Source organism: Bombina bombina, chromosome 1 (genome assembly GCF_027579735.1).
Source record: "Bombina bombina isolate aBomBom1 chromosome 1, aBomBom1.pri, whole genome shotgun sequence".
In the NCBI taxonomy this organism is placed as follows: Eukaryota; Metazoa; Chordata; class Amphibia; order Anura; family Bombinatoridae; genus Bombina; species Bombina bombina.
In genome coordinates, this window is record NC_069499.1 from 485,830,523 (window position 1) to 485,846,255 (window position 15,733).

Consider the following 15,733-nt stretch of genomic DNA (forward strand, 5'->3'; position numbering starts at 1 on the left):
CCCTCTCCCACACAGCAGTGAAGAGAAACGAAACTGTCACAATTAAAGCAAAAAACTGCCAAGTGGAAAATAATGCCCAAATATTTATTCACACAGTACCTCAGCAATGTAAACGATTCTACATTCCAGCAAAAACGTTTAACATGAGAATAGTTATTAAAAGGATTAGTGACCTTTAACACAGTAGTTCCGGTGAAATACCATCCCCAGAATACTGAAGTGTATACATACATGTCATTTTAACGGTATGGCAGGCTTTTCTCATCAATTCCATTCAGAAAATAAAAACTGCCACATACCTCAATGCAGATTCATCTGCCCGCTGTCCCCTGATCTGAAGCCTTTACCTCCCTCAGATGGTCGAGAACAGCAATATGATCTTAACGACTCCGGTTAAAATCATAGTAAAAAATCTCTGTCAGATTCTTCCTCAAACTCTGCCAGAGAAGTAATAACACGCTCCGGTGCTATTTTAAAATAACAAACTTTTGATTGAAGTCATAAAAACTAAGTATAATCACCATAGTCCTCTCACACATCCTATCTAGTCGTTGGGTGCAAGAGAATGACTGGGACTGACGTAGAGGGGAGGAGCTATATGCAGCTCTGCTGGGTGAATCCTCTTGCATTTCCTGTTGGGGAGGAGTTATATCCCAGAAGTAATGATGACCCGTGGACTGATCACACATAACAGAAGAAATTCTGTTTTCTCTTACATTGGTGTATCCGGTCCACGGCTTCATCCTTACTTGTGGGAACCAATACCAAAGCTTTAGGACACGGATGAAGGGAGGGAACAAGTCAGGAAACCTAAACAGAAGGCACCACTGCTTGCAAAACCTTTCTCCCAAAAATAGCCTCAGAAGAAGCAAAAGTATCGAATTTGTAACATTTGGCAAATGTATGCAGTGAAGACCAAGTCGCTGCCTTACAGATCTGTTCAACAGAAGCCTCATTCTTGAAAGCCCATGTGGAAGCCACAGCTCTAGTGGAATGAGCTGGAATTTGTTCAGGAGGCTGCCTTCCAGCAGTCTCATAAGCCAACCTGATGATGCTTTTCAGCCAGAAAGACAGAGAGGTAGCAGTCGCTTTTGACCTCTCCTCTTGCCAGAATAGACGACAAACAAGGATGATGTTTGTCTGAAGTCTTTAGTTGCTTTTAGATAAAACTTTAAAGCACGAACCACATCAAGATTGTGTAACAGACGTTCCTTGTTAGAAACTGGATTAGGACACAGAGAAGGAACAACTATTTCCTGGCTAATATTCTTATTGGAAACCACTTTTGGAAGAAAACCAGGTTTGGTACGCAAAATGACCTTATCTGTATGGAACACCAGATAGGGTGAATTACACTGCAAAGCAGACAATTCAGAAACTCTTCTAGCAGAAGAAATAGCTACCAAAAACAAAACTTTCCAAGATAATGACTTAATATCTATGGAATGTAGAGGTTCAAACGGAACCCCTTGAAGAACTGAAAGAACTAAATTTAGGCTCCATGGAGGAGCCACAGGTCTGTAGACAGGCTTGATTCTGACTAAGGCCTGTACAAACGCCTGAACATCTGGCATGGCTACAAGACGCTTATGCAACAGAACAGACAGAGCAGAAATCTGTCCCTTTAGAGAACTAGCTGCCAACCCTTTCTCCAATCCTTCTTGGAGAAAGGATAGTAACCTTGGAATCCTAATCTTACTCCATGAGTAACCCTTGGATTCGCACCAACAAAGATATTTCCGCCATATCTTATGGTAAATTTTCCTGGTAACAGGCTTTCTAGCCTGGATCAGAGTATCTATAACTGATTCAGAGAACCCACGCTTAGCTAGAATTAAGCGTTCAATCTCCAAGCAGTAAGTTGCAGAGAAACTAGGTTTGGATGCTTGAATGGACCTTGGATTAGAAGGTCCTGCCTCAAAGGTAGCTTCCATGGCGGAGCCGATGACATATCCACCAGGTCTGCATACCAAGTCCTGCGTGGCCACGCAGGAGCTATCAGAATTACCGAAGCCTTCTCCTGCTTGATTCTGGCTACTAGCCGAGGGAGAAGAGGAAACGGTGGAAAGACATAAGCTAGACTGAACGACCAAGGCGCCACTAAGGCATCTATCAATGTCGCCTTGGGATCCCTGGACCTGGACCCGTAACGTGGAACATTGGAGTTCTGGCGTGACGCCATCAGATCCAGATCTGGAAAGCCCCATAGTTGGGTTGACTGGACAAAAACCTCCGGGTGGAGTTCCCACTCCCCCGGATGGAAAGTCTGACGACTCAGATAATCCGCCTCCCAGTTGTCCACTCCTGGGATGTGAATTGCTGATAGATGGCAGGAGTGATCCTCCGCCCATATGATGATCTTGGATACCTCCCTCATCGCCAGGGAACTCTTTGTTCCTCCCTGATGATTGATGTACGCTACAGTCGTGATGTTGTCCGACTGAAATCTGATGAATTTGACCTCCGCTAGCTGAGGCCAGGCCTTGAGCGCATTGAATATCACTCTCAATTCCAAAATGTTTATCGGGAGAAGAGATTCTTCCCGAGACCATAGACCCTGAGCTTTCAGGGAGTCCCAGACCGCACCCCAGCAACAAACTCTTGATTGAAGAAATAAAACTACAAATCTAACACCACATACTCTTTACCACCCCCGTGGAGATGCTACTTGTTAGAGCGGCAAAGAGAATGACTGGGGGGGGGCGGAGCCTGAGGGGAGCTATATGGACAGCTCTGCTGTGTGCTCTCTTTGCCACTTCCTGTAGGGATTGAGAATATCCCACAAGTAAGGATGAAGCCGTGGACCGGATACACCAATGTAAGAGAAACAAGTATTTATATTATATTCTGTCACAGAATCTAACTTAAAACTGATCATTTTTTTTCTGTGGCCGTCTGCTGTTAAACTGTATCTTACAGATATTACAGAACTCTTTGTTATTAAAATAACCCCCACTGCGTTCAATAAATAAATTAGATATTATTTAATGAAGTGATTTAAGTGACACTTTAAAATATATATAGTTATTTGGTTACTAACCAGTCTACAACTATAATTGCAATAAGTTTGATTGCTGATTAACAGCTAAGCCGTGGCCTATAATGTGTCTACAACACCCCTATATTAAGGCGATAGGGGACGGCAAACAAATGATGCACAATTTATCTGATTCCACTGCATTTACATAACTTGCTAATGTATCTGATTATAGTTTTGACATGCCTTGTGTCTAGGGGCCTTCTTCCAGCACACAGTTTTAGGTTTATTTATATAGCTTACGTGTATTTTGTCTCTTGGTGTTGCAAAGAGATTTAAACAACCTGCGATAAGAGGCAGCCCTCAATGGCTTAGAAATTAGCATTTGAACCTACCTATGTTTAGTTTAATCTAAGCATACCAAGAGGAAAAAGGCGATTTTGATGATAAAAGTACATTGGAAAGTTGGTTAAAATTAAAAGTCCTATCTGAATAATGAAAGTTTCATTTCTACTAGAATGTCCCTTTAACAGTGGATTTGCATGGCGCATGCGGCAGGAGAACTGTGGCTGTACCATGGCTATCTGATCTTTCCCAAATAAGCGAAATTTTATTTGTACAATATGCAACTGAAGTTTCTTGAGCATCTGCAGTGATTGCTTTATTTGTGTGATATCAAAGTTTTGTACATAGTAGACGTTGCAGAGCCAGGGTATAGATGGTTCTTATGGGATGTTTTTAATTATTTGCATGATGTTTTGCGAGTGTTGCATTTCAGCGAATGTCAGAATATGTGTTGAATTTCAGGTTAATTGTGGTTGTTTGAAGTTTGTGTTGGCAGCTAATGTTTAGTGAAAGAAAAGAACAATTGGTTTTCAATGTTTGTTTATGTTTTTCTCTTTTGTGACTGCGTGTAGAAGCGTGCTGTATGGACAGCATATTGAATAGTGAAGTGTATTTGATTTTGCTTACTATTGAGAATTGTCTCTGCATGAGTGGAGTGCATGATTTGTCGTTTAGTTTCTTGTTATGTTGTGTTTGCGTGTCACATGAGATGTTTCACGCAAACAAGGGGGAAGTATTGTTGAGTATCTTTATGTAATGGGGGTGATTGTTTTTAGGAGGTGAACCTAAAACGTTTTGAATCTCTTCTTACAATGTTATTGCCTAACCACCAGCTGTGCCCTAAATTTCCCTGTCTTATCCCTATGCAGGATGCACTACGTCCCTAGGATTGTCTAGAACTTTCAGGAAATTGGGAATCTGGCCACGGACATCATCTACCTTGATGGCCACCCCGGTCGTAGCCTGTATACCCAGACCCCACTCCTTTTTCCCTCCCTGGTGGATTCTATCTCTTCATTGTCTTTCTGTGTTTTATTTTGCTCTCATATTTCAGATGCCTAAAATGTTTTATTTTTCGATTTGGTTCTTAACACTATATTTGTATTTGCAGGATGAGAGTATGCAGCTGTATCCAGAAATTAAGGACACAAATTTAATTATTTTTGAGTTTCCATATTTAGGTAAAATCTGTACAGACAAAATTCTATAAGTGCACTCTTCAAAAGATTGAATGCAAGTAAACCTTTAAAGAAAGAAAAGATGAAAGACCTTTTGTCAAGCTTGTTTTAACCACCATACTGCAGTAAAAGTTGCTGAACTATCTTTGGATCCATTCTTTGCTTTGCATGCTGGTACCAGCCCCAGAACTGGACTCTGGGTAATCCATGACTGTATCCTCTGATGTGTGTCTTCAGGACATAAAGACTATCCTTCTCTGGACTGTGCCTTGCCGCTCGATATGGAGGACCTGTTATGCTGTTACAGGGTCAACCAATTAAATTAGGGGAGTATTGTTTTAACTCGATTCCTTATATTGCTGGTTTTGTATTCTCTTGTATTTGTTTAATTTTTGTTGATCATATTAGGTATAAGAGAAAACATAATTTATGCTTACCTGATAAATTCCTTTCTCCTGTAGTGTAGTCAGTCCACGGGTCATCCATTACTTATGGGATTATGTCTCCTCCCTAACAGGAAGTGCAAGAGGATCACCCAAGCAGAGCTGCTATATAGCTCCTCCCCTCTACGTCATACCCAGTCATTCGACCGAAAACCAAACGAGAAAGGAGAAACTATAGGGTGCAGTGGTGACTGGAGTATAATTTAAAATTTAGACCTGCCATAAAAACAGGGCGGGCCGTGGACTGATTACACTACAGGAGAAAGGAATTTATCAGGTAAGCATAAATTATGTTTTCTCCTGTTAAGTGTAGTCAGTCCACGGGTCATCCATTACTTATGGGATACCAATACCAAAGCTAAAAGTACACGGATGACGGGAGGGACAGGCAGGCTCTTTACACGGAAGGAACCACTGCCTGAAGAACCTTTCTCCCAAAAACAGCCTCAGAAGAAGCAAAAGTGTCAAATTTGTAAAATTTCGAAAAGGTGTGAAGTGAAGACCAAGTTGCAGCCTTGCAAATCTGTTCAACAGAGGCCTCATTTTTAAAGGCCCAGGTGGAAGCCACAGCTCTAGTAGAATGAGCTGTAATTCTTTCAGGAGGCTGCTGTCCAGCAGTCTCATAGGCTAAACGTATTATACTACGAAGCCAGAGAGAGAGGTAGCCGAAGCTTTGTGACCTCTCCTCTGTCCAGAATAAACGACAAACAGGGAAGAAGTTTGGCGAAAATCTTCTAGTTGCCTGCAAATAAAATTTCAGGGCACGGACGACGTCCAGATTGTGCAGAAGTCGTTCCTTCTTTGAAGAAGGGTTAGGGCACAATGAAGGAACAACAATCTCTTGATTGATATTCCTGTTAGTGACTACCTTAGGTAAGAACCCAGGTTTAGTACGCAGAACTACCTTGTCTGAATGAAAAATCAGATAAGGAGAATCACAATGTAAGGCCGATAACTCAGAGACTCTTCGAGCCGAGGAAATAGCCATCAAGAACAGAACTTTCCAAGATAACAGCTTGATATCAATGGAATGAAGGGGTTCAAACGGAACACCCTGTAAAACGTTAAGAACTAAGTTTAAGCTCCACGGCGGAGCAACAGTTTTAAACACAGGCTTAATCCTGGCCAAAGCCTGACAAAAAGCCTGAACGTCTGGAACTTCTGACAGACGTTTGTGTAAAAGGATGGACAGAGCTGAGATCTGTCCCTTTAAGGAACTAGCAGATAAACCTTTTTCTAAACCTTCTTGTAGAAAAGACAATATCCTAGGAATCCTAACCTTACTCCATGAGTAACTCTTGGATTCGCACCAATGCAAGTATTTACGCCATATTTTATGGTAAATTTTCCTGGTAACAGGTTTCCTAGCCTGTATTAAGGTATCAATCACTGACTCCGAGAATCCACGCTTTGATAGAATCAAGCGTTCAATCTCCATGCAGTGAGTCTCAGAGAAATTAGATTTGGATGTTTGAAAGGACCCTGAATCAGAAGGTCCTGTCTCAGAGGCAGAGACCATGGTGGACAGGACGACATGTCCACTAGATCTGCATACCAGGTCCTGCGTGGCCACGCAGGCGCTATTAGAATCATCGATGCTCTCTCCTGTTTGATTCTGGCAATCAATCGAGGAAGCATCGGGAAGGGTGGAAACACATAAGCCATGTTGAAGACCCAAGGTGCTGTCAGAGCATCTATCAGCACCGCTCCCGGGTCCCTGGACCTGGATCCGTAACAAGGAAGTTTGGCGTTCTGGCGAGACGCCATGAGATCCAGATCTGGTTTGCCCCAACGCCGAAGCAGTTGGGCAAATACCTCCGGATGAAGTTCCCACTCCCCCGGATGAAAAGTCTGGCGACTTAGGAAATCCGCCTCCCAGTTCTCCACTCCTGGGATGTGGATCGCTGATAGGTGGCAAGAGTGAGACTCTGCCCAGCGAATTATCTTTGAGACTTCCATCATCGCTAGGGAACTCCTTGTCCCTCCCTGATGGTTGATGTAAGCCACAGTCGTGATGTTGTCCGACTGGAACCTGATGAACCTCAGGGTTGCTAACTGAGGCCAAGCCAGAAGAGCATTGAAAACCGCTCTTAATTCCAGAATGTTTATTGGAAGGAGTTTCTCCTCCTGAGTCCATGATCCCTGAGCCTTCAGGGAATTCCAGACAGCGCCCCAACCTAGCAGGCTGGCGTCTGTTGTTACAATCGTCCAATCTGGCCTGCTGAAGGGCATCCCCCTGGACAGATGTTGCCGAGAAAGCCACCATAGAAGAGAATCTCTGGTCTCTTGATCCAGATTCAGCATAGGGGACAAATCTGAGTAATCCCCATTCCACTGACCTAGCATGCATAATTGCAGTGGTCTGAGATGCAGGCGTGCAAAAGGAACTATGTCCATTGCCGCTACCATTAAGCCGATTACCTCCATGCATTGAGCCACTGACGGGCGTTGAATGGAATGAAGGACACGGCAAGCATTTAGAAGTTTTGTTGACCTGGTCTCTGTCAGGTAAATTTTCATTTCTACAGAATCTATCAGAGTCCCCAAGAAGGGAACTCTTGTGAGTGGCAATAGAGAACTCTTTTCTACGTTCACCTTCCACCCATGCGACCTTAGAAATGCCAGAACTAACTCTGTATGAGACTTGGCAGTTTGGAAACTTGACGCTTGTATCAAAATGTCGTCTAGGTACGGAGCTACCGATATTCCTCGCGGTCTTAGTACCGCCAGAAGAGAGCCCAGAACCTTTGTAAAGATTCTTGGAGCTGTAGCTAACCCGAAGGGAAGAGCTACAAACTGGTAATGCCTGTTTAGGAAGGCAAACCTTAGGTACCGATAATGATCTTTGTGAATCGGTATGTGAAGGTAGGCATCTTTTAAATCCACTGTGGTCATGTACTGACCCTTTTGGATCATAGGTAAGATTGTCCGAATAGTTTCCATTTTGAACGATGGAACTCTTAGGAATTTGTTTAGTATCTTTAAATCCAAGATTGGTCTGAAGGTTCCCTCTTTTTTGGGAACCACAAACAGATTTGAGTAAAACCCTTGTCCTTGTTCCGACCGCGGAACCGGGTGGATCACTCCCATTATTAAAAGGTCTTGTACACAGCGTAGAAACGCTTCTTTCTTTATCTGGTTTGCTGACAACCTTGAAAGATGAAATCTCCCTTTTGGAGGAGAAGCTTTGAAGTCCAGAAGATATCCCTGAGATATGATCTCTAACGCCCAGGGATCCTGGACATCTCTTGCCCAAGCCTGGGCGAAGAGAGAAAGTCTGCCCCCCACTAGATCCGTTTGCGGATCGGGGGCCCTCACTTCATGCTGTCTTAGGGGCGGCAGCAGGCTTTCTGGCCTGCTTGCCCTTGTTCCAGGACTGGTTAGGTTTCCAGCCCTGTCTGTAGCGAGCAACAGTTCCTTCCTGTTTTGGAGCGGAGGAAGTTGATGCTGCTCCTGCCTTGAAGTTACGAAAGGCACGAAAATTAGACTGTTTAGCCCTTGGTCTGGCTCTGTCTTGAGGCAGGGCATGGCCCTTACCTCCAGTAATGTCAGCGATAATCTCTTTCAAACCGGGCCCGAATAATGTTTGCCCCTTGAAAGGTATGTTAAGCAATTTAGATTTAGAAGTCACATCGGCTGACCAGGATTTAAGCCACAGCGCTCTGCGCGCTTGAATGGCAAATCCGGAGTTCTTAGCCGTAAGCTTCGTTAAGTGTACTACGGCATCAGAAATAAATGAATTAGCTAGCTTAAGGACTTTAAGCTGGTCTATAATCTCATCCAATGGAGCTGAGCTAATGGTCTCTTCCAGAGACTCAAACCAGAATGCCGCCGCAGCCGTGACAGGTGCAATGCATGCAAGGGGTTGTAATATAAAACCTTGTTGAACAAACATTTTCTTAAGGTAACCCTCTAACTTTTTATCCATTGGATCTGAAAAAGCACAGCTATCCTCCACCGGAATAGTGGTGCGCTTAGCCAGAGTAGAAACTGCTCCCTCCACCTTAAGGACCGTCTGCCATAAGTCCCGTGTGGTGGCGTCTATTGGAAACATTTTTCTAAATAAAGGAGGGGGAGAAAAAGGCACACCGGGTCTATCCCACTCCTTGTTAACAATTTCTGTAAGCCTTTTAGGTATAGGAAAAACGTCAGTACACGTCGGTACCGCAAAATATTTATCCAGCCTACATATCTTCTCTGGAATTGCAACCGTGTTACAATCATTCAGAGCCGCTAATACCTCCCCTAGTAATACACGGAGGTTCTCAGGCTTAAATTTAAAATTTGAAATGTCTGAGTCCAGTTTACTTGGATCAGATCCGTCACCCACAGAATGAAGCTCTCCGTCCTCATGTTCTGCCAATTGTGACGCAGTATCAGACATGGCTCTAATATTATCAGCGCACTCTGTTCTCACCCCAGAGTGGTCGTGTTTACCCCTAAGTTCTGGCAATTTAGATAATACTTCAGTCATAACATTAGCCATGTCTTGCAAAGTGATTTGTAAGGGCCGCCCTGATGTACTTGGCGCCACAATATCACGCACCTCCTGAGCGGGAGATGAAGGTACTGACACGTGAGGAGAGTTAGTCGGCATAACTTCCCCCTCGTTGTCTGGTGAAATTTTCTTTACATGTACAGATTGGCTTTTATTCAAAGTAGCATCAATGCAATTAGTACACAAATTTCTATTGGGCTCCACATTGGCCTTTAAACATATTGCACAAAGAGATTCCCCTGTGTCAGACATGTTTAAACAAACTAGCAATTAGACTAGCAAGCTTGGAAAATACTTTTCAAATAAATTTACAAGCAATATAAAAAACGTTACTGTGCCTTTAAGAAGCACACAAAATCGTCACAGTTGAAATAACAATGAACCAAATTAGTTATAGCAACCAAATTTTCACAGTAAATGCATAAAGTTAGCAAAGGATTGCACCCACCAGCAAATGGATGATTAACCCCTTAGTACCCCAAAAACGGATAACAATTTAAAATAAGCGTTTTTATCACAGTCAAGCACAGTCTCACAGGTCTGCTGTGAGTGATTACCTCCCTCAAAACAAGTTTTGGAGACCCCTGGGCTCTGTAGAGACGTCCTGGATCATGGAGGAAGAAATAGGAAGACTGTGACTGAATTTTTACTGCGCAATAAAGCGCCAAAATAGGCCCCTCCCACTCATAATACAACAGTGGGGAAGCTCAGTAAACTGAGTTTATTCATAAATAAACGACAGCCATGTGGAAAAATAATGCCCATAAAGTTTTATCACCAAGTACCTCAGAGAAAAACGATTAACATGCCAGTAAACGTTTTAAATACAAAATTATGAAATGTTATTAAAAAGCCTGCTGCTAGTCGCTTTCACTGCAGTGGAGGCTTAAATATAAGTTAAATGTATACAGTATTTTCTTAGTGAAGTTCCATTCCCTAGAAATACATCAGTGTAAATACATACATATCAGCCTGATACCAGTCGCTATTACTGCATTTAAGGCTGCACTTACATTACATCGGTATCAGCAGTATTTTCTCAGTCAATTCCATTCCTTAGAAAATAATATACTGCAACATACCTCCTTGCAGGTGAACCCTGCTCGCTGTCCCCTGTTCTGAAGTACCTCACTCCTCAGAATGGCCGAGAAACAGCAAATGGATCTTAGTTACGACCGCTAAGATCATATACAAACTCAGGCAGATTCTTCTTCTAATGCTGCCTGAGAAAGAACAACACACTCCGGTGCTGTTTAAAATAACAAACTTTTGGGGGGGCGTGTCCGAACAGCGATCTGAAGAGGTCGCATTCTCTTAGAGCTCCAGCTGATTATCCAATATTCCGCCAATATCGGAAGTATTTTACAGTGAAAAATACCATCACAATCGAATAGTATCACAGCGATACTCAGAAGCACTTTTCCTATCAGTTTATTTGCTGTATTCCTGACGCTGGTGTAATAAGATCGGACGATTAAGGCCTGGAGAGGCGGCTCGCAACAGGCAGCGTTTCCCCCCTCGGGAAACCGAGGTAACTTGCCTGGGTCAGACACAATGCAATAACGCCATAATACAACACATTCTTGCAGAACTTTATTAAAACAGAAGAGAGGAGGGGAAATTTACAGAACACGCAAGATAGATAAATGCAAACTATAAACACGCTACTGCATGTCAAAGATGGCGACCGAACAAACAGAAGGCCCTCTAGTTCGAATAGATCGCTTCTTGGAACGGCTGGAGGATCGTTTAATGAATCTCCTAAATAAAGCACCCTGGGATTATCTGAAGCAGAGAATGGTCACCGTGGACCCTGTTGCGGTCTCAGAAGGTGGGGAGGAGGCGGTTATGAGCGCTCCCGCCGAGCCTCTCTGCCGGAAAGAATCATTACCGGGAAAACCTCCTTTAGCTGATCAGAAGCTTTTAAGCTGCGAGACGACACCACAGAGGAATAAAAACACTCTTATAGCTATTATCTCCCAGGATAAAAGACACATCTCGTCGATTCAACAGAGCATTCACGAAAATGAACCATATGCGACTGCGTCATTGTTTGTGCAGTCTCCTACGGATATTGGTATCTTGCCGACTGTTAAGAACTCCACAGGTACTGTGCCCTTGCGGGGGCTTGGGGGGGACTCCCGCACTAGCGCACAAAATAGTACGGCATATACTCTGCTTGTCAGCACACCCTTGGCTGGTCCCCATGTCATCTATATGCTGCACTCGAACCTACCTATATTTGCTAAGGGCCGAGTCCATGATACAACCCTGGGAGTCAAAGCAGCCTCGCCTCTGAGCCCAGAGAAACAGGAGCTTGCACAGTTTCCTACTAATGCAACATTAATTCCCTTTTTTTATCTACATGAAAGGGGGTTCTCGATCTTCATGCAGCCCTATTTAAAATCTACTGTTCTTTTTCCTACAATTGGAGAGGGCTAACCCACAGCTTTTCTTTTTATTAAATAATGCAACACGCTGTTGGTTTGTAATAGTTCCACTTGCAGCTTTTCCTTTTATTAAGTAACGAAATACCCTGTTGGTTTGTAGAAGTTCCATTCTGGCTATTCCTGTTTTTGGCAGTTTAGTGTGTAATACATTGTTTTCTTATGTTTACAGGCCTATTCCAGCAATCTTAGCAGATAATTTTAGTTAAGCTAATAATTGCATGACAGTTGTTTGTATACCATAGCATACAGTATTATTAAAATGTAAGGAAACCCCATTGCTCAAAATGAATCCTTAGGTTACCTTTAAAAGTATCACTGCTGGTTATCTGGTGTATGTAAAAATGATGCCCAATGCTTACTGGTATGAAACCCATACAAATCAAACCTATACTAAAATGCCACAAAGAAGTAGGTTTTATAATGTGTGGGAAATTATAATAGATAGGTGTATTCGCCTTATATATTACAATGACTACTGGAACTCTGTATACTTGTTGGGAGTCGCAGTTGTGGCCCGCGGCCGGGGCCATGACAGTGTATTGTGTTCTGACAGTTAAACCAGGAGTCAATATTTGTCCCAAACTTTAGATTATAGGGTTTCAGACCATAAGATTATTATGATGTAGATTATACAAGCTCAAAGTACCAATAGTAAGATACTGTGCTAAAACCAGATTACCCCTGTAGAATACAATAGATTAACATATTTTTATTTATTTATTTTTCTCTCCTCAATGTATTATCCGTGCTAGCTATAAGATGTCTGTGTTATTGCTTTTTAAATAACTTTGTTCTTTGCAATATTATCAAGTCTGGCTCGGGCAGGTGCATCTTGATAACTAGAATGTTTAGCAACATTAGCAATAATATTTGTATAGATGCACCTTTTCTTTAATTGTTTGTTTTCTTTTTCATGTTTAAAATATAACCCCCCTGGACTTGGACTTATAACGCTACATAGGCCCAAAAGTGGCCTCACATATGGTTAGAAGGGGAAGAAAAATGGAAAATGAGGACTTTTAACATCTATCTCAGATCAGATATGTACTGAATGTTCAATTTACTTTATCACGTTGTGTTATGTATGCTTTGTGTCCTCAATAAAAAAAAAAAAAAAAAAAAAAAAAAAAAAAAAACAAACTTTTGATTGAAGAAATAAAAACTAAGTATAATAACCACAGTCCTCTCACACGTCCTATCTATTAGTTAGGTGCAAGAGAATGACTGGGTATGACGTAGAGGGGAGGAGCTATATAGCAGCTCTGCTTGGGTGATCCTCTTGCACTTCCTGTTAGGGAGGAGACATAATCCCATAAGTAATGGATGACCCGTGGACTGACTACACTTAACAGGAGAAAAGTATGCTTTATTGGTATTAGTGCACATTGTAGTTTATGTGCTTAACAAAGTAACCCTTTAGATAAATGTAACTGTGAACTTCGCAGTATTGTACCCTATTGAATGGCCCACTGAGTATAAAAATATGTTTTAAGAAAATGCTGCAATATATCATAATATTTTAGACCCTTCACCCTCTAGAACATAAGGAGGACATGTCTCAGCTAGAAGTTTATACTAATTATACAGAGAAATATTTGTTTAGGGAATAGCATAATTATAGTTTATGAAAGCAAATGTATTTTTCCCTTTTATTAATTAGTATGGTATCTGCAAAGTGAATTTGGTCATTCCTGATGTTTGTCAAAGAAAGGAATTATCTTACCATGATGTGTTTACCTTTAAAAGAGTTTGTAGTTTTAAATTATGTTCTGTTTGTATGCTTTCCTCATACAGGAGTGTGAGAGAATTTAGGTTGCATAAAATAATTAGGAAACTAATAGTGTTTATATCAGATGAGATTGTTGAATATTAGGATCATGGTTGGAGAATTATAAACATTATAGATAGCAGCCATGCAGAATACAGCGTTTGGGCGGGCGTTAAAGGTTGTGACACTTGGGGAGAAGCAGATGGCATAACACGATTCTCTTCTGACTGAGAATCATCCTGAGATATACTTTTATCAGCTAAAATATGTTCGTTGCAATGTAAGGCCCTTTTAGTACATGAGGGGAACATTTTAAGTGGGGGTTCCACAATGGCTTCTAAACACATGGAACATTGGCTTTCATCAATGTCAGACATGTTAAAACAGGCTAGTAATGACCACAGACTTGAAAACACCTTATTTTGTGCAAAATATAACATTCTGAAAAAATGGTACTGCGCCTTTAAGAGAAAAAAAAATACAATTTTTCCAAAACTGCTTTAAAACGATAAAATTCACAATTTTATGATCAATGCATCCCAGCTTGTCAGCTAAGTTTGCCCCACAAGGAAAGGAATACTTAACCATTAAGACAAAAAAAAAAAAAAAACACGTTACTAAAAACGTTAAATTCAAACAAAAATACCCCCTGCTGTGGCGCCTACCTGCCCTCAGGGGTCTGCAAAATCGGATTAACCCTTCGATTAGACCCAAACCGTCTCTGAAAGGCCCACAGGAGTTGGAACTTGCTTCTTGTCTGGGAAAAACTGTGCAACTGAGGCGTGAAAATAGGCCCCGCCCATCTCACTCAATGTCTCACAGCCTAAAATAACCACAGCAGAGCGGTCTAAACATAGCCATGTGGGTTCACAAACCCATTTAGTGAAGACATGTGTACCCTCCATTCATAAAATAAAGTATAAACGTTTGCCATTAAAAAAACGTTCTCACTCCCACCATATAAAACGTTTGCCCACAAACATCAGTGTCTTTTTTTTTGGGATGCACCGAAATGAAAATTCTAGACAAAAACCGAAAATGCAGGATGCCCTTGGCCGAAAACCAAAACCGAAAATGACTTTACACCAAATTATTTTAAGTTTTTTTCTATAATATTAATATAAGACTTTTTACTATATATCTATATATTACACATACATTCGTTTGAACATTTGACAGTCCTAAATTATTATTTATCTGCATTGAGGTACACACAGCAGGCAACATGGGGTTAAGCATTAAGACATGGTACTGAGGCACACAGAGGAATGCAGATCATCGCATTACAAGTGTACCGCTTGTGGATTGTAGCCCAAACACTTAGTTCTATCAGTGTGCAAACGGCTCCTACATGTTTATATTCACTCTTATCTGGCTCTTTGTGCAGTACTCAGGAGGAGGTGACACAGCTGCTTGTAATTACACCATGCTGCAGCCCGCTCCGTTTACACAGAAGTCTCCTAATCTTGCCGTGTCAGGTGAAATTTATAACACTTGCCTGCAGAGCCATATAGTTACTTGTAACGGATCGTCCGGTCAGTGAATGTGTGAAAGGCTCATACATATATTTACTCTGGCTCCCTGTCTAATCGTCGTGACTTTATTTGAAAAAGCAGATCATTGAGTCCTGCAGGATGAGCTGCTTTTTCAAATAAAGTCAGTTAGACAGGGAGCCAGATAAGGATAAATATATACGTATTAGCCTTTCACACACTCACTGACCGGAGGAGCCGTTATAAGTAACTATATGGCTGGCTCTACAGGCAAGTGTCATAAAAGTCACCTGACACGGCAAGTTCCTTCTCTCGCTCTGCTTCAAGACACTAGACATGAGTGAACAGCCCAGCCTACAGTGCTGCATCCCCTCTAACCGAGAGGCATTCTGGGGCATGTAGTTCAATTGAATATGGCCTGGAAATAACCCATCCACACGGGGCTAAATTTAGGATCAACTGGTAACGGCTTATAGCGGTCGGTGAGGCACGGGGGAGGACACTTTGGGGGATAAAAATCAGCCAGGGGATGATTTCGTGAGGCACAGGGGTTAATTTAATTTTACATAGAGGATGCAATT